Source organism: Amblyomma maculatum, chromosome 11 (assembly GCF_055883805.1).
Source record: "Amblyomma maculatum isolate TAMU_Amacu chromosome 11, ASM5588380v1, whole genome shotgun sequence".
Lineage (NCBI taxonomy): Eukaryota > Metazoa > Arthropoda > Arachnida > Ixodida > Ixodidae > Amblyomma > Amblyomma maculatum.
The window spans coordinates 64,907,974-64,935,707 of record NC_139354.1 but is presented as its reverse complement, the minus strand read 5'-3'; the positions used below and the strand labels follow the sequence as shown (position 1 = coordinate 64,935,707).

At 44.0% G+C, this 27,734-nt stretch overlaps 1 protein-coding gene and 1 long non-coding RNA gene across 3 annotated transcripts in view; both read right to left on the bottom strand.

The window, feature by feature from the left end:
• LOC146173992 (uncharacterized) overlaps positions 1-27,734 on the bottom strand; it is a 130,804-nt gene that overhangs the window by 79,512 nt on the left and 23,558 nt on the right. The window lies entirely within an intron of this gene.
• On the bottom strand, positions 3,038-12,954 carry LOC146173993 (uncharacterized). The gene is made up of 4 exons (XR_014702053.1): positions 10,676-12,954; positions 7,803-7,888; positions 4,202-4,342; positions 3,038-3,052 (listed from the first exon to the last, which is right to left on the bottom strand). It is a non-coding gene; the product is annotated as an uncharacterized LOC146173993 (long non-coding RNA).

Here is a 27,734-nt window from a genome sequence, read left to right as displayed (position 1 = left end):
CCAGCACATGTGTTGGGTTGCGATTCTATGAAGGCTACTAAATCTGCACTGAAAGCGTGGATTGCAGGTCGCGAAGAAAGCTATTAAGCTTCTTTGTAATTTATGTTCGTTTTTTTGCCGATTTCATTACGTTTATTGACTATAGGTTTCAGTGTCTTTTAGCTATTGATTGTACTGAGAAAACTATATATGCATTGTACCAGTTTTTGTTTGTTTTTCTTTTTTTTGACTGACTGTGTACTATCAGCGTTTTTATATTGAATGCATACCGCTGTGAATGCCGTTGCCCGCCCACAAGCGCTTGCGCTTCTGCGGGCACCCGCTATTTTTTTGCATGTATATTTCTCGCAATAAAGTTCATGCATGCATGCATGCATGCATGCATTCACAGCGGCATTCACAGCGGTATGCATTCAATATAAAAACGCTGATAGTACACATGCATGCATGCATGCATGCATGTGTACTATCAGCGTTTTTATATTGAATGCATACCGCTGTGAATGCCGTTGCCCGCCCACAAGCGCTTGCGCTTCTGCGGGCACCCGCTATTTTTTTGCATGTATATTTCTCGCAATAAAGTTCATGCATGCATGCATGCATGCATGCATGAACTTTATTGCGAGAAATATACATGCAAAAGTTGCCCGCCCACAAGCGCTTGCGCTTCTGCGGGCACCCGCTATTTTTTTGCATGTATATTTCTCGCAATAAAGTTCATGCATGCATGCATGCATGCATGCATGAACTTTATTGCGAGAAATATACATGCAAAAAAATAGCGGGTGCCCGCAGAAGCGCAAGCGCTTGTGGGCGGGCAACGGCATTTTTTTGCATGTATATTTCTCGCAATAAAGTTCATGCATGCATGCATGCATGCATGCATGAACTTTATTGCGAGAAATATACATGCAAAAAAATAGCGGGTGCCCGCAGAAGCGCAAGCGCTTGTGGGCGGGCAACGGCATTCACAGCGGTATGCACAGCGGTATGCATGCATGCATGCATGAACTTTATTGCGAGAAATATACATGCAAAAAAATAGCGGGTGCCCGCAGAAGCGCAAGCGCTTGTGGGCGGGCAACGGCATTCACAGCGGTATGCACAGCGGTATGCATGCATGCATGCATGAACTTTATTGCGAGAAATATACATGCAAAAAAATAGCGGGTGCCCGCAGAAGTGCAAGCGCTTGTGGGCGGGCAACGGCATTCACAGCGGTATGCATTCAATATAAAAACGCTAATAGTACACAGTCAGTCAAAAAAAAGAAAAACAAACAAAAACTGGTACAATGCATATATAGTTTTCTCAGTACAATCAATAGCTAAAAGACACTGAAACCTATAGTCAATAAACGTAATGAAATCGGCAAAAAAACGAACATAAATTACAAAGAAGCTTAATAGCTTTCTTCGCGACCTGCAATCCACGCACCCGCTATTTTTTTGCATGTATATTTCTCGCAATAAAGTTCATGCATGCATGCATGTATGTATGTATGTATGTATGTATGTATGTATGTATGTATGTATGTATGTATGTATGCATGCATGCATGCATGCATGCATGCATGCATGCATGTATGTATGTATGTATGTATGTATGTATGTATGTATGTATGTATGTATGTATGTATGTATGTATGTATGTATTATTGTGGACACTTATGGTGCATTCGGTTGGGGGGACGAGAGCAGAAGCGCCGAGCATTCCAGAGCAGTACAGAAGCACGCCGAGCGAGGGTGTAACTGTCCTCCCACGGGAACACACTCTGCGTGTCGAGAGCAACGCGCCACAACCACGTGACCGCACTTCTCTCCCCAGCATTCTCTGCCTGCCCTCAGTGGCGGCAGTTGCAATCCGAGGAGAGCCCAACGCTCTGTGAAGAACCACTTGTTTTGTATGCCTTTGTTCTCACAGTGTGCCGATTTGCCTCCTTTGGCCCTTTCGACGCCAGCAACAACACTCAAACATGCAGACAGCACCTGAGCAATGCTTTCCGCTCCTGGCGCAAGAGCTCGCCGCGCGCCAGCTAATGAGAAAAAAAAAAAAAGATTGTGCGGATATGACGCTTTATGCCATGTGACTTCCTCTACACTCGTTTTAGACGAGAGAGCAGCCGGGAGTGCACTCAGCTGCTCTTAGCGGAGGAAGCCCTCCACCTCTACCATTGGAAGCCAGTGATTCTACTCCTGCTCTCCCACTGGAGGGCACCCGCTCTCTGAGAGCACTTTGGAAGTGCTCTCGAGTTTACCCGCTCTCCCACTCGAATTCGCCATTAAGCTCATCTTTTAAGTGTATGACATGAGAGTGCAAGCTACCAGCCCACATATAAAGTCAGGCTTCAACCAAGCCGTATGGACATGCCGGCGTGTCGTAGAGGTAACGAGAATGCAAATTGTTCTGGCAAGCTGATTGTGATATCACCCTCCCACATGAAAAGGAGCGACCCGAGTTGGCAGCACTGCCCCTCTCATAAGGGTAATGTGGATTAAATGTCATGGCAGGGTGACTTTTTTATGAGGAGACCGTAGCTACGCCTCTACACGGCGTAGCTGCGGCCACCCGAGGTTTCGCTTCGGCTGTCGTAGTATTGCTTTCGCAATAAAAAAAAAAAGAACTCGACAATATCTTCCAGCTCTCTCTTATAGCCTCTTTGTGTAACTTCCGCTTTTTTTTTCCGGTTATATAATTTTTTTTTATTACATCTTGCAGAAGTACTTCTTTAGAATGAAACGTGGATATGAATAGAATGAAGTTTCATTTCATATGAAAATCAAAGCACTGCATCTTCCGCTGTTTCTGTCTTTTAAGAGGCAATATATAAGAAATGCGTGTGATGGTCGTGCTGCACAGTTCTGTGAATGTTAGGACGTTTCTTCCCTTCCTTTGGTGCAATTTTACTCCCTTCTACTTTTTAAATAGACCGCGCCACCTTCTTTCCATGTTTGTAGACAGCTTTACTTTTTTGTTTTGCCTATGTGCCCCAAGCTTTCACTTACGGCTCTAAGGCCTACGTAAAGCTGGCTTCTCCTCAGAGCAGCTGAGCCTGGTGGCAAAGGCATTAAAAAAATAAAAAACACTGGGGGTTATTATTAAAGGGCAGAGCCACTATCATCCATCCATCTTTTTTTTTTTTTTTTTTTTCTCAAGAAAAAAATTTGCCTCACAATCCTGATTAGCGCGCAGTCCTGAGTAGAAGTTGTCATCGCTGCCAGACGCACTTTACTATAACCAACTTTTATCAAAAATGTCTTTACTAAAAGGGGAAAAAATGCACTGTCGTCTATGCAAGATGAACAGGGACTAGTTTCAAATCAGTATATCTGAGTTCACTATAGCGGGGTTCTAATGGATGTTTGAGTTATTAGGTAGTTTACATTGAATGAGCTCCAGCACAAAAATGGCATGAAATAAGAAATCAACATGACATTACCACAGACTCTCAGCAATGTTTACTGGGAAACACATCAGTTATTTATGTGTTACATTAGTCATACCAGTTACAACCTAACCTAGGAAGCTTTAAACAAAATGCACTCTGTCATAGCCACGATTAAGGTCCCTGGAAGTGCAAACAGCTACAAAAACCAAGGCTCTCAACCATTAAAAAGCACTAGCTCTCTCTTTATAAACAGGAAAACGAGGAATTTTTAGCGCTGAGGCATCAAGTTGTCCCTGCCAGCTCATAATGCATTTTAATAGTGCTCTTGGAGCCCCTAATTACTCGCACACCTGCCAGTTTTATTGATTGCTACATCTCAAAAGAATCGAACGAACCATTCCTACCACACATTCCTGAAGGTATTCTGGTGGTATGTTGCACAATCTGTGCAGTATTTTGAATGGCCTCGGTTAGCATTTATAGATGCGTAGGTTAATAGAGAACGCGATTTCGTTCCGAGTTCTTATGCTTTTCCTCTCAAACATAAATTCTATATCTCCGTAAGAAAATGCAATAGCATTTGCTACCAGCCTGCTGTCAGGGCAGATTTTGCTGGTTCTTTGTATAAAACGCCATTGCCTTCCAGAATCTTTCCAGTGCATCTTAACTCGTGAGAATAAAATTTTTTACCGATGACAGTAACAAGAAAAGACCCTGGCAAGCACACAGTAATGAAGTAAACTAAACAAGACAACTAGCCTAATTGCTGTTGCCCTCCGATATCAAAAATGATGTTCAAGAAAATTTCCCTACAAATGCAGACTTACTAAGAGAATCCCGAGCCTGCTGAAGTTCATCTTTCAGTTGCTGAACGGCTTCCTTCAGCTGCTGGTTTTCTTCTTTGAGCTTGTCACTTTTGCTTCGAAGCTGTTGTAGTTCACTTTCCCGAATCTCCTGCAAGCATTGAGGACGACATCATTAATGCTGAACACTGTGGATCAAAATCAAAAAAAGGGACCTGCTTTCTTTTAGAAGCAACCTTGTGCAGCCATACTGTAAACATTTTGTAGGAACAATAGATCGTCCATAATAGTGAAAACATTCGGGGAAACTGTGGTAGGCTATATGTAAAACAATTCACGACCTGAGCCAAACGGAAGCTTGGAAGAATGCTGGCACCATAAATATAAAAAAGGGGGGGATGTCAATGACTTCAAAAATTACAAACCAATGGACTTACTGCCCATGATTTACAAGGAGTTTACTGGGGGCATTAGAGAAACTATACACTTCAAGAAAGAAAACTGACCAGACCGGCTTTCAGAAAGGAAACTTAACAATAGCCTATATCATACCATCAATAAAGTGATGTAAAAATGCTGAGAATAACCTGCCCCCTATATATGGCCTTTACAGATTACAAAAAATAATTTGATACAATCAATACATCACTGCGTCATAAGGGTGCAGAAGAGGTGGAAAAATCAGAAGGAGACTGCACAAGAACCATAGTACTACACAAGGAAAGTGATAAAATTCTAGTCAAACATTTCCGCTGCTGTTCACAGTGCATTTACAACAGGTATTCAATGAAATGGATTGGAGATATGAGATAGAGGAGTGAATTTCGCATGTACTCTGTAGTCATCAATAGTAACTTAAAGGGAAATAACTGTAAGGAGCGAAAAAAATTGATAATTTAAAGGAGGACAGTAATAAGGTCCAACTATCTCTGTCAACAAATTTATTTTCCTTCCCTTTTGCACCAAGGCAGTTTACTCTCGAGTGCTGAAGGATACATTAACAGATATCTTATTTAGCAAACAGTGAAATATCAAACAAGCTTGAAAGCTATTAGTGCCCAGCAAAATTTCGGCATGTGAACACAGGATTTCACCTCACTATGTCGGAGCCGTCTTATACAATATTTCTGCTGCAACAATAGAGGGTTTACAAAAGTATGTCTGGCAACCGTGAGCGGCACCCCGATCCCGCGCTGGCCGCCATATTTTGTTCGTTCCATCTGTTCGCTTCGTGTCCGTCCGTCAGCGCTCGCCGTTCTGTTCGCGCTTTTCACGTTTTAACCTAGTGTGCTGTGCTTGGACCTTTGTTCGGTCCCTGGCGGTTTCTGTTAGAGACTCCTAGAAGCGTATTTTGACAGCCGAGACGTGGCGGGGCCCACCGGCTGCGCTGCCGAGCACAGTTACAAATTGCTCTACGAGTCGTAAATGGAAGCACAAATGGTAATTTGTGCCTCCAGTGATTGAATATTGATTGGTGTGCGATAGGCAATGACAAGTTAATAAAATCTTTGTAATTAATTGATCAATTGATGAAATGAAGAAACGAAAAAAAAAAAAAAATTGGAAAGTAAGGGTTTAAAGGTGTCAGAATGAAAAACCAGTACTTGGTGATGCTAAGGAAGAAAATTTAGAATGTGTAATTGATTAATTGAAATAATTGAAGAATGTGTTCAAAAGTGTCAAATTGCTCAGAATGGAATGCCAATTGTTGCTAACGCATGCGTATTGGTGCATAAAAATATAAAACGTCAAATAAAAGAAAAATAAATAAAGAAATAATAGAAATATAACATAACATAGAAATATAACATACATAACATATAACATACTACACTTGTGTGTGGTATGTTACTTTTGATGAATTCATATTTCACTGCACTGTATTCTTTTCGCCCCTCCTGCTAGAGCCCAGTTAGGGCCTGCAGTATTTGGTAAATAAAATAAATAAATAAATAAAAGAGCTAAAATATAACACGCGAAGAAAAAAACATTGTGCGTGTGTGTGTATGAGAGAGAGACACTATCGCGTTATACCTTTAACGACGGAGCTTAAGTGACCCTTTAATTTTTCTATAACGATATGATATAATATAAATCTGATTTTATGAACACAGCCAGTTGCACAAAGCACAAACACTTCGCAGTAATGCGAGTTGACTTTTCAAATTTCGTTTCGTTTTAGCCGAGTTCTTCCTCCCCTGAGTTCCTCGAAGCTTCCAATGTCAGCGCTTTCATATGAAATTACGGCTTCAAATGTTTGCTTTCTGACAGAGGGAATAAACAAGAAATCGAGATATTTAAAAATTCCAGTGAATTTCAGGTAGCTGTGAATTAGTGAACCATCGGGTGACTCGAAAAAACACAAAATTGAAGCGCACGCTTCGTTATTCTATCGGCCGCGCTGGCAGGTATAAAACCTGAGCTGCGCGCTCTGGACAAGGACCGGTCGAAACGGGCTGTACGTGAGCATGTTACAACACACTATTGGGATGTCATCTTTTCCTGCTTTTCTAGACGCCGCGGGTTTGGCAGCCGCTTGCTTTTGCAGCGTGAAACACGCACCTCGGGCGCACTAGACAACCGTATTGCTCTCTGCACCAAGCACTACCATTTCGTACGACTGTAAAAAGTAGTTTCGGTAATCATGCCCGTGTCTTGAATCAAATACACAATGGTAAATGTAAGAGGAGCCGTAGTGGAGGGCTACGGAGTAATTTCGACCACCTGGGGATCTTTAACGTGCGTTGACATCGCACAGCACACGACGAAGAGGCGTCGTGTGCTGTGCGATGTCAGCGCACGTTAAAGATCCCCAGGTGGTCGAAATTACTCCGTAGCCCTCCACTACGGCTCCTCTTTCTCTCTGTCCACTTTCATTCCCACCTTCCTCCCTTCCCTTACGGCGCGGTTCGGGTGTCCACAGAGCAAGTGTGACAGTTACTGCGCCTTTCCCTTCCTGTGAACCAATTTTAATTTATTTAACCTACGTACAAAATGTTTCAAAGAACATATGTGCACAATAGCATTCGTTACACATGCATTGCTCCTTCTCCCGTGTTTTCCATCGCAGCATAAGTTTATCCTTCAAATTCACTAGGCTCCATAGCGCGCAAAACAATTAACCTTGCTGTTTTAGGTGGTAGCACATTCTGTGAGCCAGCTCCCAGTCAGAGGGACGTGCAGTAATGCTTTACATGACGCAAGTGACCCTTGTAAAGCCGATTAGGACTGCAAACGAACGGTCGCATACACGCGTATACCTTGATTCCGTGCGCGTCTATGACGGTGCGCTGGCTGCAGAAGGGCACGCAACAACATGCTGGCATCATTCCGAATAGAGCTTGGAGCTAACAGCGACTGCTGTGATGTTAAAAAATGAAACAATCGCTTGTGAGCATTCCAATGCACCTTTCAGTGCATGCACGGGTTCTACGAAGGCGCACGTTGACAGCGCACTCGATGGGAGGCGCGGGCGGACTGAGCAAAAGATGACCGCCGCGCACAGTTTCTGTTTCTTTCACTAGATGGCGCTAACTTTTGTAAAGCGCCTATTTATCTCTTAATTTAAAGCTCTCAAATTCAGGTGTAACAGAACAGAAAGCAAAGCTTACCTGTCGTCCACTGCCCAGAGATGAAGCATCTTCATCAGCTTCATCGGCCAAGCAGGCAAGCTTGCTCTTCGTAGAGGGGTGAGTGCCTGGAATAGACCCAGAATCACGTGAGGACCCACAGCACAGAAGTGAGACACTGGAATGACAAGACCGGTTGTTGACAAAACACTTTTTTTTTCAGGACATTCGATATACGTGATGTGGCCCAGCTAATTGCAGAGAAGTTTCTATAGAAAACAGAATTCAGGGCAAGTGGTGTGATTCAGAATCATGGGGCCTAGCCCATCATATTTTCCTTCTAAGAAGTCAGTTGATTGCTTAGGACTAATTATCCAGCTTTTCAAATACTGATTTCTGGATAACAGTGCATATTAAAAAGTTGCAGACCAGCTTGAAAAACAAATGGCTGAAATAGATGTGAAATCTGTGTGAAACACTAAAAATAAAAAATGATGTGAAATTTAAAGCCTAAAATTCGGAATATACGGCAAATGTGGGCACAAGAAAATGTAATACTGCATAAATATACACATGCACACACGCAAGCACACATACACGTGAGTAAATTACGCTAAGAGCACCAGCCTCTTATGTGTTTGTTATGCTCCCCTGAGTGTTGCTTGTGAGCTAAGGTGAAGCAGCCAGGACAACAATGTATCTAAATAACACTCTAATGTCATGATGTGTGAACTATCAAAGAATCAGCGATCGTATATTTTTAATTAGACACAGGACCAACACCAAGGAGCAGTCACTTCAACTTGGTCTAGCCATCTTTCTTCTGAGCTTTCAAAAAACATTTGTGTTTTGAGTGCCTAGCAAGCATAAAAATGGCACTGTATCATATTTTATATCCTGAAAGTTGGGAAATGCAACAACATCCAACACTTGCAGCTAATTACTAATTATTACATATACACATGCACTACAAACTCAAAAAGGGAGCAGAAACAAGGATTAGCTCTATCTGTTACAGGGTAGAGGTAACAGGCAAAAGAACAAAATGCACAAAAAGTGTCCTGCACTACTTTAGAAAAAATGGATTTTGAAATATACTAACATTTTGAAAACATCACAGAATAAAACTACGCTATGTATACCCTGAACAAGGTGCAGGAAGAAACAATACAACCATTCCCACTTTATGTACTACGTATAAAAAACTCGATTCGAGCAAGTGATCGATAGAGCAGTTCTGGAACTTAGTCAATTCCATTTTTGTATTTCCTGGCTTTCATAATTAACCAAATGCTAATCCCTGCCTCTCTTCCAAACTTTCCTTTTAGTATTTACTATTGCTGTCTTTGACTGACAGCACTCATAAAGTTATGCATGTTATTGCAGTGCCATGCATTTGACAGGCCCTTACTCAAGGGGGGGGGAGGGGGCAGTGCAGTATATTTGGCATGGATAAACAGACATGAGTTCATGGCACCGTGCCACCATGGAGAACAACGGCGAAGTGTGGTGCAATCCAGACAACACTGTCGACACCGCAATATTTCTCCATGACAGCTGACAGCAGGCTTCAAAGAAGAGAAAAAAAAGATGCAGCAACTCAAGTGGGAATACTATCTTAATATGATCGCAATTCCAATGCATTAATTTCGGCCGCTCTAGCGTAGCGACCTACTGATGAATGACCTGTGCGTGTAGCTGGAGCTCCAATGTGCATGCCCCGCACAATGCAGGCACCAGAGCCATTTTTTTACACCAGCTACACTACTGTAGCAAAACACCATTGGAGGTATTGCAGTCTTGCTAGACTGGTGTAGCTGTAGGTTAAAAGGCACCTTCGGCCGAGATACACAGGAATATTCATGTTTGACACAACTTCCTGCGCACTAGCGCATCTCAGCAGAAGGCATTTTAAAAATTTAAAATAGAACTGTTGCATTATTCTACCTCTGGGCCATTATACCGGTGATTCTTGGTGGAGCCTGCTCCAACCCTATTCCAAGCAGTCTTTCCAAGGGCAAGAAATACAAAAATGGCATTAAACTGATTTTAGAAATGATATGTTATCCTTGCCCCTTATGCCCTCCCCAAATATTCAAGGCCTGTATTATAACACCGAGCAGTGAAGCCCATTTGTAATTCGCACTCACAAATACAATCGAGGAAGTTGTTATGAGTACAAATGAACACGTGTAGTGCAAACAGTGAGAACGACAAAGGATCAGATGTACAGTACGGTCCACTGTTAAAAGAAACATGAGATTGCGTGGTTAAATACTTTGCAATGCTCTGCCGCCGACCACTGGAAAGAATGAATGGCACTAAGTGCATGTTTGGGAAGAGCGTCGGCTGTGCTTACTGCACACCTTGTACAATCATTTGTTGCCGGTTCTCTAGGGGGGGAGGGGGGCTTTGTAAAGCGTGGCAGCAATGCAACCACGTGTTCCTTTTAACAGTAGACTGTACTGTACACGTGCTGTCAGAAATTATTGAAAGCAAACATTAGCGAAAAAATTTTATCTCACCAACCACATTTTGTGCATCTTTAAATAGATACATGAAAATCTGCCAATGAGCAAATAAGATAGTGCACCAATAAATCTGGGCTGCTACGCCTAAAACTTAGAGAGACTAAAATTTTTCGACAGTCGCCTTCAATCATTTACTTCTGACCGTGCCTGTACAAAAAGTGCATAGAACTTCGCAACAAAGCCAATACCTGAGATGACTATAAATCTCGCTAGGAGTGGTGTTTCTGACACAGCAAGCAGCAGTTGATGCAGGTAAATATCGCAAAGCTTAAAGTATAAAAACATGATCATTCCTTGTCATTAGTCCCGAAATGAAGTAACGCCTGAACTAAACACAAGTGTGACAAGAACATATTCATAAGGAACAGGCTAGTATCTACTCACCCAGGGATAATATTTTGGCGGGAGTGGTAGTTTCTCCTGCTTTCCACATTAGCCAACAGCGATGCCATGCAGTCTTAGCAGCACGCCTGTAAGGTCACTGGACAGCTCGATCAGCCAGGTCAGTTATGTGCCTCGGCATAAACCTCACTAGCCCACTTCACATAAATGCGTAACACTGTACAATTACACTTTGCATCAACACACAAGTAATAGTATCTAATGGTATACCCGCTAGAGGGTAGTGGGTTTTGGATAGGATCTGCTTCAGTCTGTTTTCGTTTCTGTAACATATGCATGGTTTACATCCACACAAAGGGCAGCATCTTCTAGCCTGTCGGAAAACAAAGGATGAACAGGTGTTTCAGAGGACATTTTGCTTGTATTTCGATCGCTATAACTTTGTTTTACCAAGCCATAAGTAAGCTGCATGCCGTAGTACTGCTGATAACCTCCTTGTAAAGACAAAACTGCCAACTATCATGTGGCCATATTTCTCTCCCCTGCCCACGTGCACTCCGAAATCTGACTTAATCGAGTCATCATGGCCCATTTCACAATTGTGAATCAGTCAGCTCAGAGCTTAACAGCTCGCCCAGACAAAGCCCCTGAATGTGAGCAACACACGTCTATGTACACCTGCCGACGATGCGTGCGTGCGCATTATTGCACATCGCCATGATGCGGACTTCATCGCGCGTGCACTCTTGATGGATAACAGCAAGTGTCCGTGCATGCTGGTCGCGGGTTCTTTGCGGATCACAAGAGAAAATACCACCCCCAGACACGCCGAAAACAACAAAATATGAGCAATATCTCTACTGTTCTGCTTACAGTATCTCGCCACAGACAAATATGTAACATGTTAAAAATGTAACACATGCATGAGGGTATCATGTGTCTGTGTATGTAAATGTCTGTGTATTATGGTATTTATTGTGTTACTTTGTGCCCAACTTTGCTTGAAATCGGGCGACTGCAGCATTAATTAATAAATAAGCATAGTCAGAAATGCAATGGAGCGGGAATCGCTGCTCCGACACAGGTTAGCTCTGATACTCCCGAATTAAAATTTGAAGAAAATGCATTGACACCTTGCATTCTTCATCTACGTTTCAATTATAGGTCTGAGTATAGCTCTTATTTTATGGATAGATAAGAGTGCAAATGTAGAAATTTTCAAACATGAATAAAATATGAATAGGTGAAAAAAAAAAAGTGCCTTCGATTATCGAACCAACATAGAATATCTAATCAATGAAACAAAAAATGGAATAGCAAACACTGTTCATCTTGTTTACTTCAGAATTCACACATATGTTCAAATAACATTAAACTACAAATGCACAGAAGTGAAGTCTACTGAAAATTGCAGTGTGAATTTCTACAGGATTTTGTAAACTAATTTTCTGTACAGGAAGGGCCTGTATGAACCTGGCTGGAGCTGTCATAACACAGCTCAATACAGTAGAGCGAAGTTTTTTCCCAGTTTTTATAAATAACTCTACTCGAGAGTATTGCATTCACAAGCATGGAAAAAGATACACAGAAACTGTGTATCGTGGCTTTGGATAGTTTATGCACATTTGTCATCATTACGCATCAGTTTTCGAGACTCTAGTGTTTTTATTTTGTTCTTTCGAAAGTCGCAAACTCCCCCTCAAGTTAATTCGTGAACAGACTATTTATGGTTTGGTTTGGTTTGGCTTGGTGGGGTTTAATGTTCCAAAGCGACTCACGCTATGAGAGACGCCACAGTGGAGGGCTCCGGAAGTTTTCGACCACCTGGGGTTCTTTAACGTGCACTGACATCGCACAGCATATAGGCGTCTTGCTTTTCGCCTCCATCAAAACGCGTCCGCCGCGGCCGGTATTTTATCCCGCATCCTTGGGCACAGTAGTCGAGCGCCTAAAACACTGCACCACCACGGCGGTGAGGCCGCACTTTTTACACCCAAATATGGCACACACGAACTGAAGCCCATAAATAAAAATCTAAAACAGAGTAGGCAATTAATTTCAATAAAAGAAGCAACACCAGTCACTGATTAGGTCATTTTATTGGTAATGATCAATCAGGATTCAGCTGCAAAATTTATGGTCAGGACTCGGGACTGCTGCTTTACAACTTTATTGCCAATCATCAAATCACAAGAACATGGCTGTAAATGTATTGACAAAAAGCATAATGCCTTTTCTACATCTGACACTGCTGCAGCAAGAAAGCAGTTGTACACACGATAAGAAACAGGTGAAACAAAGCACTGCAGAGTGATGCAGTCACTCTGTGTGAGAAGTCACTCGCAACTTTTGCATGAGCTTCATCACTTTTGAATTAATGCTTGTCCGTGACCTCTGGCCTCCCCGCCACTTGCATCCTCGACTGGGGTTCATGTCAAAGATTTGTCTGTAAAGACCAAAGTTGTGGAAACCACATATTTCCGTCACCGCTAGAAAGACTCAATGTATCCAAACGAGGACCACTTCAGGGTTCATACTGACTACTCATCTAAGATTAGTATGACTTCTACAGGCTCGCCAAGTGTCAGATATGAAGGTTTTTTTTATTCTTTGCATTCACCAATTTTTCAAAATATTTCTTCTTTAGTCAACCTGAAATAGAAACCTAAGAACAGGTCTAGTCTCATCCTCAACCACTTTGCTTCCATGATTGTGGTCAGCTGCCGAAAACCGTTTTCATCACGGCAACTTACCTAGGAGACATATGTGGGATAGTTATCCATACATCCGAAATAAGAAAAATAACTGCGGCCATTTACAGTATTGACCAACATTAAACAACCCTTTTTTCCAAAGAAGCGACTGGTTAAGAACTAACTTCGAAAAACAAATGATTAACTTCTAATTTACTGACAGGATAAGCAATGAAAAGCACAATGCCAATGCAACTCCAGGCAAAGAACCTCAACCACTTAGCTTCCATGATTGTGGTCAGCTGCCGAAAATCGTTTTCATCACAGCAACTTACCTAAGAGACATCTGTGGGATAGTTATCCATACATCCGATATAAGAAAAATAACTGCGGCCGTTATTGATCGACATTAGACAACCCTTTTTTCCAAAAAAGCGACTGGTTAAGAACTAACTCCGAAAAACAAATGATTAACTTCTAATTTACTGACAGGATAAGCAATGAAAAGCACAATGCCAATGCAACTCCAGGCAAAGAACGCCAACACATAGGAGACTATGCCTGAGCATTCATGCCTTTCTTGACCGGAAGCGGAGAAAGCGTTGCTTATGCTCATTTATTATCAATACTCCTACAATGCACCAGCTAAATTATCGCTCTACTGAGCCCGCCTCAGGCCCGTCCTCACAGTATTTCACGAGGTAAATTGCTCACTGGGAACGAGTACTCTTACCACACAACATAAAGAACTGGCTGACAAAGAGCTCGAATCGCAGTAATGCTTGAAGGAATTTTCCAGACACTGACCCTGTATGTATGGGCCTAAGCCTGATCCAGGCCTACAGCTTCAAGGGACAGTCTACTTTTTTTTTAAATTATTTTTTTTTTTATTTCACTGGAAAGCTCCATGGCCAAATTAACATATGCCTGCTATGAAGCTCAGAAACATGGCAGAATTTTTCTATATGGTAGCCTCGTTTTCTCAGTGGTAGTCTGCGTCTACAAACACTGACGCCGTGGACATGACATACAGTTAGTGAAGCAACTCTATGCAGCTGTATGAACACTAGGACTGCCGCACTGCTAAAGTCCCATGCAGAATTTGTAATTAACTAAGATGCGCAGGTTTTGACGAAACTAAAACTGCGAGTACCAAAAGAGCTTGAAGTAGAATGAAATGAATAAATAAACTAAATAGGCCCGGTGGCATCAACTGCAGATACCAACAACCCTTTTTGCTGATGGCAGCACTGCTACAAGTATGGCGGCGTCTTTAGGCGTGTGTGGCGTTCTGTTCTGAATGCATTTTCGAGGAAGATTTCGCATTTTCGAGGAGGAGGAGGAGGAATAAAATTAGCTGTAATTTATTAAAAGCGAAAAAAACTAGGCTGCCTCGAGTTTATATGAACACAAATACCTGTCTGCATGCCTCTGTGACATAATCATAAAAAGTAGTACATTCACTTCAGACGCTCCAAACAGATGTAATGTTAGTAGCAATAAAAGGACACCGTATGGCACCACCATCTGCTAAAACCTGACTTTCTTGATCAATTTAAGATATACAGTCCAGCCCACTTATAACAACCGCAGATATAACGAACACTCGCTTAGTAGGAACGAGGGCGGTGCTACCGTCAAAATATATATTGGGGCAATGGCACAGTGTCTCACATAAAACGAACTGTTGTGGCCTCAACACTCGATTAGAGCGAACGCGAAGCTGTAGGGCCTCCGTAGTTGACCGAGCCGGTGGTGTTTGGCGCTTTTTCGCTCGACTGCGAACCCGCGGCAGGCGAATTTCGCGCACTTTGTGTTCCCCTGACACGACGCGAACACAGAGCGCACAAAGCGTCCCCCGGCGCTCCTCTGCGAGTAAAATAAAGTAAAAAAAGAAAAAGCGCGAGTTGAAAAATGAAAACGAAAAAGCGCGCGCGCGCAGTGACGAAAGAGAAAGTGGCGCCGTCCGCGTTGCTGTGATGCATCCACGTGATCTGCGTCGGCCAATCCGGAGTCAGGCGCCTGCTCTACCGGCTCAAACCGGTTCTCCATTTGTTGCTCTGTTGCCACCCCGCGCCGTGGAGATGTTGAAAGCGGCGTGGATGGAACCATTGATAGAACTCACCGCGGAGTGAATAGCAAATTGCTTCCGCAAGGCGGGTTTTATGGGCCCAGGCACCGAAGACGCCATAGATCACCTACCGGAAGGCCGGTCGCATGAGGACTTATGGCAACGCGTCGTTGACACGCAGCTGGCCGGACCTGACGTTGCCTGGGACGATTTCGTTTCTGCTGATGACGACGCCGACATGGCTATTGTGCGTGAAGTGCGAGCCCTTCCCGACTGCCCAGAGACCGATGAGGACGATGACGAGGATGCTGCTCTACCGCCGGTTGCTGTGACCGCTTCAACCACGATCGGTTACATCGCGTCGCTTAAGGAACTCGTGTGCAGCAGAGGCCTTAGCGATGGACATATTACCGCGCTGGAAAATTATAAACGGCAGTGATGCGATCAGCTTTGAAGAAGCATGACATGCACCACGGACTTTTTTCCAAAATAAAGTTAACTTTCGTCTCGCTTGCTCTTTTTGCCCGTATTATAGGTGGTCCACTTAGTACGAACTTTGAATACAACGGACAAATGCTGCGTGACGATAAAGTTCGTTATAAGTGGGTTGGACTGTATATTTCTGGTTAAATCGTGAGTTCTTCCCTCTATACTACCACCAAGTGGCGAGATCAACCCGAATATGTTGAAGTTTTTATACTCGTCGCCGGCAGTAAAATGTCTTTCAAGGCCGAGCCCGTGTAGCGCTCTAGTTCCAAATGTGCCCCGTTTCCCTTGTTGGTTGAATACAAGTGGCAGAATTATTTCATTGCTACATTCTACCACGTGCGGCCATCGGCATCTGTTGCCAGCTGTGCAAAAAGTTTCAGAGGTTGCCAACCGAGAGCTCGGACAGCTATAAATGTATGTGCTTCCCCTGATAACTTATTTTCTGGTGCGATATTGATCAATTTGCCCCATTTTAGCAGGATTCTAGGGGAGAATGAAAATGTGTCAAAACTGTGCAAACTACTGCAACTAGAGCACCACTATACTTGGATTCGGTTACCTCGTCAGAAATAACGAGCAGTCAACGTCACAGACAAGTAATTACTTAGGCCCCGGTTGAGAATATGCTCCTAATCCGATTTATTTGAATTTTTGCCTTAACGAGTTTTTACTGTATTCGAAAATATTTTTAAGAGTTTTGACTGAGTACATAATTGCAAACAAAAAAAAGCAAGATTTGGTTCCTTGTGACCTTTTTTAACAAAATTTAACAGCACAGCAGAGAAACAATTGTGCCGTGGAAACCAAAGGGTTAAGTTTTTTGTGAGACAAGACTAACTATAAACAGGTATGAACAGTAGTGCAGATGAATGCAGGCTCTGGACAAAAATACAGCCTCCAGAGTTCCTTTACCAGAAGGCACCCTCCATTTTCAGTGTCATCAGAAAAGAACAAGCCCCTTCATGTTTCATTAAAAGTGACCTATAAACGTTACACAGCTTCCAAAAGCCAATGTGCCATGCCTGGCAAATCCAAAAGAGGAACACACACCCCTGTAATTGCTGTATGCTAATCAGCAGAGCTCCTGCATACCCACCTCAAAGGGGAACTCGGTGGTTTTCTGATCATTTTTAGTTATGATAGCATTACATTTGTCTATGTGTCCCGACTCCTACACCAAAAAGCATTTCATGAAATTCCAAAAAGTACTTTGTAGCATTTTCTAGCAAAAGCTACACTGTGCTACACAAGCTACACTGTGGTTTCAAGCCGTCGGCGTGGCACCGCGTGCTGTTGCCTAGAAAAAGTCACGTAGTATAGACCGAGAGCTGGGCCAGGAGTAGGAGGAAGAAAGAAGAAGAAGAAAAAGTAAAAGAAGAAGTAAAAGGAAAAAAATTGGCTGTGGTTTAGCTTCGGTTAAACCTATTTGTGTTGCAAAAGCGACAGCTGCATGGATACGCTTAGGATAGCTTAGGCGACAGATAACTCGGTAGTTGGCAGAGGCGAACGACAACAGAGAGTTGCTAGGACAGAAGGTTCGTCCGAACATTGTGACGGAGGCACATTAAATCCAGGTGTCCACAAAAAAATTCGCTGCAACACTAACAGCTTTTGCTCTATCACTAGGTTCAGGCCATGCTTAAACTCCCATAAATTTTTGAAAAGAAAGAACAGCAAATCGAAACCGACACTGGTTTCATGGCCAGAGACAGCGTTCCAGTTGGCGAAACGGTTGTCACATGAAACAATGGAAAAAAAAAAAAGCCTTCTCACGGTCACAAGTTGACACAAATGAAGTCTTGAAATCGTGATGCAGTACATAAAATGTCTGAAATAGCTTAATACAGGCCTCAAAATTTAATGGTCACGCAGGGAGCTGGCAGTAACGCGGGTATAACATTTGTGAGGCGCCAAAGGCAGTGTTGCCCACAGAAATCATCTCAACTGAGGCTATGGAAACTGCCCATTTTAAAATTTAGCAGAGCATGAATGACCATTGCACGGCACCCAAATCTGGTGGAATGTGTCAGGGCGGAGAGAAAAAAACTTCAGTAAAATTTTTACCACAATATGTGAAAGCCAAAAGACCTCCGGAGTCACCCTTTTAAAGACAAAGGTAGTGCTTCGCTACTTCCTAAATGGCTTTAGTACTTGCCAAATTATTACATGCCACAAAAAGTGCCACCGGGCCCTCTGCATGAGCAAATGAAATAGTTCCGATTAATTTAATTTCCCGGAAATCCCGGTCAACGTTCTTGTCAGCAGCCGCAGAAGAAAGCTTCCAAAAGCAAAAAGAAATATAAATAAATAAACAGTTAATACAAGTGTAAGAAGTGCTGAATCCGACTCTCGCGTCCAAGAATTGAAAGCATGGTACAAGGCTGCGCAAAATATTACCAGAACAGAAGATGGGAAATGTGGTGGCCAAGAAGGAGCTCACCTTTGAAGGAATTCCAGCGTTTTCGCCGCTTCGTCGGCGTAGTCATTGTTGAGCACATAATGCGCCAAAAACATCAGGCAGGTAGCCTCGTTGAAGTCAGTGGGCGAGGCAAACAGTGCCTCCTGCTCAATGTATACGTAGCACTGGTCGCGGTGAATGCTACCTGGAATCGTCTGACCCCCAAGCATAAGCAAAACGAGAGCACAGAGCAATTCTGGCCTGCCCGAACAGAGTAAACATAAACAGCCAGAAAGCGCTCAATCCATAGCTTTAGACAAGCTCTGGACGGCTTTACTTGCTCTAGCACAACCCTACTTGTCCCTGTACTCTTCGTATCATCGCAGCCGTTAATCATAAACTTCGGAAAACGGGGATATAACACGCCACGATCATTTTCATGCACGCGTGCCTTCACTTTTTTGGGCTAACTTGTGCCAAAGACGCTGGAGTGAAATTGGGCACGCGCTTGAAGCTACAGAAGTTTGACCTCTTAGTTCATCGTATAGGACTGGTAGTAGCCCAAGTTACTAATATATCCAACGTCCGCATACCTGCCACGTGCAAATGAAGAAATGCGAACGAAGATGGTGCATTTTTCTCAAGCGAGAATGCCGCAGGAGCACAACCCTTCAACCAACAGAAGGCTACATCGAAGTCGCCGGTGGTGCCATCTAGGGCATGTAACATATACTTCATAAAGGAAGGAGCCGCATTGAGCCTACTAGCCCATTTTAGCTCACTTTACCACAGCCGCCTTGCTTTTTGCCTCCATAGAAAAGCAGCTGCCGAAGCCAAGATTCGATCCCGTATCCCTGAGCACCGCAGTCGAGCGCCCAACCACTGCAACACCACGGCGGGGGAGGTAAAACAAGGAAGAGCGTACACATCTATCTTCTAACTTTATTTTGCTTAAAAATAACCAACCCTATAAATGCATGCATGACATTTTCTGCATGCCCATGATGCAGAGTACATTCTACTACACAATTGCTGCTGGAAAATAATGTTTGTTGCTTTGCAATATGTGTAAAAAATGTCATGCATCACAAGTCCACAAAGATGAAACATTGGGACATTGGGCAGACTAACAGCCTACCTATTTACCCTCCACAACGATGAAATCAGTGCTCATTCAGGTGTCAATTCACTGCATTCCTGACACATCAGACTTTGCAAAATATGTTTGGCAGCCATAAAAAGAGAACTGCCATACAACGTCAGAAAACCCATATGTGTTCACTACTTTTTCCACGAAGGATTTCCTAAAAAGCTTGCTAATATCGAATACTGCATGACAATGAATGCTTGCTTGCTTCACTTTTGTAAACGAAGTGTGATTAAAAGCCTTAAGCAACATCTACATGTAAGACAAAGGCCCTGGCTAGTGTTGAGTGCCACAAAATAAACATCTGTGCCTTTGATTACGGTTTTTTGCTGCATGAAATATAGGCAACGATGATTCACACTTTACTGCAGATGCTTTCAGGTAAGGTAAGTACAACCTCCAACATCCCCCTTTCACTTTTCCACATCCCTACCCACAAACAATGAACACAACCCCCATGGAACAAAGCCCACCTCCTTCCTTTTCTGAACAGCCACAGAAAGTTGTCCACAGGTATGGTCAATGGCCGTAACGAAACAATGGTTTTAACGAAAAGCAAAAAGCAGTGCTCTTTCGGCTCTTCTTGACAATAAAATTTAGGTGCCATGCCCGGAAAAAAAAATTGTTTTTGCATAATTCAGCAAAGGCCATAAATGTTACACAAGAAGTCGAAGGCAGTCGAGCATAAATTCTGGCAAATCAGGCATAAAATGAGCTACAAATGAGAAGGCTACATCGCTCCCTTGCCTTAGACGAGTGTACCTGCATCCGTACATGTTCACATTTTATGCCAACAATCAGCACGGCCCATATTCGGAGTTTGTGTCGTTATCGAAACTGTCGCCATCTCTCCAACCTCAAGTAATGGAATTGGTAGAAATGCCATAACAGTCGTTTCCACCAATCAGATAGCTTGCGGTCAGAGGATAGCGAAACTTTCGATAAGGACACAAACTCAGAAATGGTGAGCTCTCTACACTGCATCGCATCACTGAATTTTTAAACGAAGAGCGGTTCCAAGCCATGGTACACACATCTTAACTTCGAGCAAGCCTTGGCCTAACCGCGGCAACATTATAACGACGTTCCATTAGTCTGTCACAGGTTAAATCATGCAGGGTAGCAAAAATGCAATCAGAAAACGTGCTTACCCATTCAATAGATGTTGACAGTATGTCCTGCAACTGCTAGAGTGCTACGCATGCGGCCTCTGCGCTTGATGCGACAAGTCTGCGAGGCATCACAAGAGAAGGGTTGTCAAACACTAGCGCGACATGTCACCAAAATCTTGCCTACCTGTGCAAGTGAGGAGGCCGAAGACGTTCACAAGTCCAGGAAGCATCTTAGAGGATCGCAAGCACGGTGCTTGCAAGCAACGGCTCTCACAAGGATGCGTACAGGGTGCTCCGTATTTATCTGTCCAGGTGGTAAAGAATTATTCCTTGTCTACTTGGGCCCAAATGCCGCCTGCAAGGTAGCTTTTTATGGTTTACGTTTTTTGATAAGCAATTTAGCGCAAGAACTTGCCTGAACTTTCCAGAATCAAGAAAAACTGCAGTCAGCTATGGCAGAACTTTCCAGTCAAAACAAAATGAGGCAGCCTGTCAAGTCAGCTGCTTTGCTTGTTTTGACAAAGCATTCTGTCGCAACAGACTGAAATATTTGATCGATTTCAGAAAACTCAGGCAAGTTAGGATGGTAAATTACTTAAATAATATAAACCACCGCAAGTTACCCTGTTGTTGGCGTTTTGAGCCTAAATAATCCAGTAATTTGCATAGCTGAATTTTTGACTGCCTGGGCAGGTAAATATGCAACACCCTGTACAGCTTAAGGTGTTCTCTGTCGAGAATGTGCGCTTGCACAAAGCTATTTTGTTCATTCTGGAGTGTATCGCAGGCAACCGCCTCCAGAGAAAATGTGAAAAATTCTTCCTTGTTGCTTCTTGGATGAAGGGGGGTTCAGACCTTCAAATGAGCACTAAACGCTCCATGCCTTACAAAAACTGCCCGCTGCCTGAATAAACGAAGGCAGAATTTGAAAAAAGAATTCACAAAAAAATGTGAAAAGAGATCAAACTTGCAACCTTTGAGCAGAACTAAGTATGCATCCCACCAAGCCGCTACAACATGTCATGGGAGCAAGAAAGGTATACCTCTGTGAGGAGATGGCGCTGGGAATGGGCGCGAGCGACACCGTAAAAAAGACAACAAAAAAAAAAAAAAAAGAGATGTGTAGCCATCTACACAGTGGCAACAAGCCATGCTAATGCATTGCCATCAGGCTGACGTGGCATAGGTCACCGTGGTATTTCAACAAGTTATTCAGCGTGTGGCAGTAATGCAATGTCGAAAGAGTCAAGTGTAGGACAATGTTTAGTTTATGCTGCTTACGGGAACATTTCAAATTTCTCGTGGGCAATTCCTACAATAAAGTGCAGATATATCCTCTGTTATTGGACTGAAATACAGGCTTCCCCTTCAGGTTTTTTTTCTCTTTCTTTTTTTTACAAAAATGTCTTACAAAACTTGGCATTGATTGAACTTGCAGAAGGAGGTCCCAAATCCCTGGGAAGCTGTCAAAAATTACACGCGCCAACACCCTTTTTATGTACATCTCTGAGAACCTATGACTCAAATTAATGAACTTTTTTTTTACTACCCATCAAATACTTCTATGTTAGATGCTACGTAGTCATGTAAATGCATGGATTTCATTTTGTCCACATTTATAATAATAATAATGATAATTGGCTCCCAGGAAAGGAAAGGCATAGTATCTGTCACACTTGTTCTGTGGACACCTCAACTGCACCATAAAGGAGGGGAGGAAGGTGGGAGTGAAAGTGAAAAAAGAGAGAGGGGGGCCGTAGTGGAGGGCTCCGGAATAATTTCGACCCCCTAGGAATCTTTAACCTGCACATTATCACATGTCAAGAAGCCAAGTTCTGCTAATTTTATCTGAAAAGATTGCACACTATATTCTTAAAAAGACAATTAAGTACACTGACATATGCCTGTTTATCTTTTTTAACACAACAGCATTAGCAGTGCTCTGAAAATGAAAACCGCTGAGCAGTCGCAGAAGTGTTGGCTGTGCAAAGCCTCGTGGTGACAGTGAAACACCCACTAATAACAAAACACAGACTATAATGACATGCCAACTATAACAGCTTGGTGATGACACTCCAGTGACAGTTGATAGTGATTGGCGTACATTGATGATGCATTAAAATTACAAGTAGTGGTCGCAGTGGTACTGTGTGGCTGCAGTAAGGCAGAACAGGGGAAGGAATGCTAGCACATTATCCTACACATAAATAGAATACTGAAGCCATTTTCAAGTTGCCTAATCCATTTCCAATTTTTATTTGTGAGTAATCATTATCTTTAGTGCATTAAAACTTGCACCACAATTAAATTACAATGATACACCTATCAATGTCATTTTACTCCACCAAGAAGGAAACAACCATGACAATGTGTGGCCGTCTCAGAATGTGGTGAAGACTATTCCAATCACCCGTCATTTCAATCGTGTCAACTATTTCAGGCTACTCATGTTTCGGTGTTATGCATCCCCGCTACTGTTACACCTTTTTATAACGAAATGCTAAAACGTCTGCAATTTTTTTTGTTGCATTCACATTTTCGTTACATCCAGTTTTCGCATGAAGACTCAAAAGAACAATGCAGAACAAAAACAAGGTTAAGAACTGATTATAGGGAAAGTGTTTACAGCAAATCAGAATTATTCGAGGCTATTACACTGTTAAAAGCATTTCGCAATCGTGCTGAGGATGCGGCGCGTCTGCAACAGCAGCCTCCACCTCTGCCGCGGCTTGCGTGAGTTGTCCATGAGGGAGCAGAGGAGGAACCAGTCTGGGGGAAAGCACACGCATTCACGCCATTGACGAGCGAGGAGACGCCTGTGTATTCAAGTATGTTCCCGCTCGCCCGCCACTACTGCCCCAGGAAATCAACTCTGCCTAACGTTGATACTGCGCTCCGCTATTCGCGCTTCTGATGCGCAGGAGCCCGCGAGCAACGGCAGTGATGGACGTACACTGCTCGCTCCATTTTTTATTGCTTTAAAGCATAAACTATTATAATGCCATGTTCAAAAAGCGAAAGCAGTGGAGACTGCTGTTTTTACCGTGCAGATACTGCGCACTACTGAAACATGGCACGTTGTACCAACCACGGTGGTCGCTCGTTGCTATTGTAAATGTTTTTTACGTCAGTTCGTGTATTATCATCCTGAAACTCACTGGGATATGACAAATTTCCAAAAATTCAACACTAGCCGAGAGATAGTCAGCGCTGTGAGATCGTTATACAGTCGAGCCCACTTATAACGATACCGGTTATTACAATATATCGGCTATAGCAATGAACAGCCATGTCACCGTCAAATTTACTATGTATCCAATAGTAAAAAAATCCATTTACTACAATGATGGGTTGCCGCACTAACGGTTATAATGATTAAAACCGGCTACTGTGACCCAGCTTCAAAATAAAATACGCGTGATTCCGACGAAAACGCGAGCGTCCGCAATTGAGCAAAGCGAGCGCATTTCACTCCGCATGTCACCCTTCCACCCCTCGAGACGAGTGGACTGCGCCCACGATACGAAGAGAGGAGAGCACTCCGTTTCTCTACCCTTGGCCCCTTCCGCGCTCCGTCACATGGTCGCGTCCCCGCCACTGTCCCGACCGATTCTCTGTGTGGAGATAGCGGCGGCTGTGTGCGGGCGGGCGTCGTAGTGCTTATACGTGTGGGGTGCACGTGGTGTGTGTGCAGCGCCTGTGGCGTTTTGCTTTCTCGTCGTACAATGGCAGATCCGGGACTGGATGAGTTTCTGCATGCAGATGATGATGTGGAAACGTCAGAAATCCTCACTGACGAGGCAATCGTGGAAAATGTGCAAGCGGCGGGCAACGACAGCGATGACGACACTGCAGATCAGCCTCTCGAAGTAGTGTCCTCACAGGAGGCCCTGCATATGATTTATTCCCTCCGGGACTTCGTTTTTTCAAGGGGCCTTCCACTTGAGCACGTCGAACAATTAGATGCTCTCGAGACCAATGTTAATAAGCGTTCTGTGAAGCAAGCGAAGCTCACGGACTATGGTTTTTTTGTTAAGTAGTGGACAACTTTTTTTCTGCTTGATTAAAATTTTTGAAACTTATGTTGACTGCATTTTTTGGCAAACCCGGTTATAACAATTATTGGTTATAACAATGACATTTTCTTGGCACTTGAGTATTGTTATAAGTGGGCTCGACTGTATCAATGTCAACCGCCAAGGCATGTCAATTACATGAAGTTTTCAAATGCACGCGCTTCGATGGGGGCGGCGTTGGGGAATTTCTTCCTTCTTTCCCTCCCTGTTTACTCCCTTTCTTTGGAGTGCCGCTAAAGTGTCCACTAAGAACTGAAACAGCTACAGTGAATTTCCTTCTCTGAAAACCAGTATTCCTCCCTACATGATCCTTATCTTGAAGTATCTCTCATTGTGCCTGCTAGCCCTAGAAATTTGGTTCGCCCGACCACACGTGTACATAACCATGGCAATGTTCCAGATCACTACCTGCAGGTGTGAACTATGTACTAGCATTGTGCAATGGGCTGTGGACACCTACGATCCTGACCTGACGTAAGCATGATCCAGGCTTGAATACAAACTGATGTACCGTCTGTTGCAGAAGTTTGCGGCCCAATGCGCCGGGCAGAGGAGCAGTATCGCTTCGGAGAGGCGGCGCTGCGCCCGCTGGCGCTGCCTGGTGACGCAGCTATAAAGAGTGGGGAGACTTGTTCTCTTCCCCTCATCCCGCGGCTGAGAGCAAAGATGTGCGATATCAACCGCGGGATGAGGAGAAGAGAACAGGAGGCTTGTTCTCTTCTCCTCATCCCGAGGTTGATATCGCACATCTTTGCTCTCAGCCGCGGGATGAGGGGAAGAGAACAAGTCTCCCCACTCTTTATAGCTGCGTCACCAGGCAGCGCCAGCGGGCGCAGCGCCGCCTCTCCGAAGCGATACTGCTCCTCTGCCCGGCGTGTTGGGCCGCAAACTTCTGCAACAGACGGTACCTCCCCCCTTATGTAATACCCCTCGTAGAGGTCTTTAAGGGTCAATAAATGATGATGATGATATTTCTTGTCAGTAGAATGTGACAAAAGACAAAATTATACATTTAAAGCCAGTTTCATCTGAATAAAGTGATTTCTTGAAGTTGGCAAACTTTTCAACCTCTCCAATTATTCAAGTCCTGCCAAGCACAAAAATACCCGTTGCCAAATGTGTTGTCTCAGACCACCATTGTCCTACTGCAGCCGCAACCATGGAGGAAGAAAAAAACTAGGAGGGAGCGCGCGCAACCTCCGCAAGCCAACCTCCTCTGACGCCGCTCCCTTCTCTCTCTTGCGTGCAATGATTCTTGGGAATTTAGCCAACATAGTTGCCAGACTCAAAAGCAGCAGGGTGCATGGTATTGTTTAGTGACTTTGGATGTCCCCGCGGAAGGCCTATATATTGTTGCATTGTACTCCGTGTTTATAGGCACACTAGTGGGAACTACAGGTGGCCTTTTCATATTTGGTATCGTCAGGGAGACTACGAATTCGACATAACATTGCATGCCTGGGGAACTGGCTTCAGCGTAACAATGTGTATTTGGGGTCTGCATTTCCTAAATGAATCAAACGATTTTCGTCTCGAACAATACATGCCTATGCCCTGACAAACAAACATTTCCTTTCTCGAGGAGTGCACATAACAGCTAGGATACTCACCGTTGGAGCGACAGCCCTGAGGTATATCTGTGTAGTTCTTGCATCCCGGCCAGCACGCAGCATTTCATATGGCAGTACTTTTTGTTGGGCTAGCTTGCGGGACTCAGCGCACAAAGACAGAGCACAAGAACACAACGGACGACAGGACTTCTCGTTCTTCTTGTTCTCGCGTGCTTCGTCTTAGTGCGCCGAGCCCCGCAAGCATTTCATATGGCGCAGCTGAGGGGACCCAGCCATACTGCGCGAAATACACGGGTGCACTGCGCGACGGCGGCAGCCCCCCCGGGATCAGCCAGTCTAAAAGTCCAAAGTTTCAATCGCCTGCTCGCAGCGCGCGCCTCAGGTTTCTAGTGCAGGCGTCGCGTAGCGAAGGCCACGCGAAGGCATTCCTTCAGAGCGAAGCGTGCGAAACCGCAACCGAAACCATCTACCGGCTACCGCTTGCCGTATCACGTGACGGCTAATTTCCCATAATTCTCTCCATTATATTTTTTATGACTAGGCTTCACTTTTCCGCCGCGGCGCTCCCTCCTAGTTTTTTTCTTCCTCCATGGCCGCAACATAGAGCGTGTTGCGCCGTTGCATGCGCGCCGTAGAATGCTTCTCTCTATTAAACCACTGAATCCTCGCAGCTCGAATTTCACATAGAAATGGCATTTCGTCGACAGTATACCAAATTTGTTTGAGGTACTAACCTGATTCAATCAGAAGTTGGATGTTTGTATCGTATGCGGCGGCTGCGAAGAAAGACAAGCCGCTGCCCCAGCGCTGGCACCTGTGGCGCCATCTTGTGTTGTTTGTAACAACCTTCCGTCGCCTCCTTCTTCCTCCATGACCGCAACATAGAGCGTGTTGCGCCGTTACATGCGCGTTGTAGAATGCTTCTCTCTATTAAACCACTGAATCCTCGCAGCTCGAATTTCACATAGAAATGGCATTTCGTCGACAGTATACCAAATTTGCTTGAGGTACTAACCTGATTCAATCAGAAGTTTGATGTTTGTACCGTATGCGGCGGCTGCGAAGAAAGACAAGCCGCTGCCTCAGCGCTGGCACCTGTGGCGCCATCTTGTGTTGTTTGTAACAACCTTCCGTCGCCTCTCCTTTCGCTGTGATAGAGTTGCTGCAAACTGCACATGATTGAGCCACTGGTGCCAGCGCCGGGGCAGCGGCTCGTCTTGCTTCGCAGCCATTGCATATGATACAGACGTCCAACTCCTTCAGATTGAATCAGGTAAGCACCCCAAACAAATTTGGCACAAAAATACTGCCGATGAAATGCCATTTCTGTGCAAAGTTCGAGCTGCGAGGATGCAGCAGTTTAACCGGGAGGAGCACTCTACGGCAAGCACATAATTGTGCAACGCAGTGCAGCATTTCTTATCTTTTTTTTTGCCCACCATGATGAGACAGCTCAACTGACCTTGACCGCTGCCCTTAGCAGCAGTCAAAGCCGCCCAAGCTGCCTGCATCAAGACTTGGCTGAGCTCGCCTTCGTTGAGCAC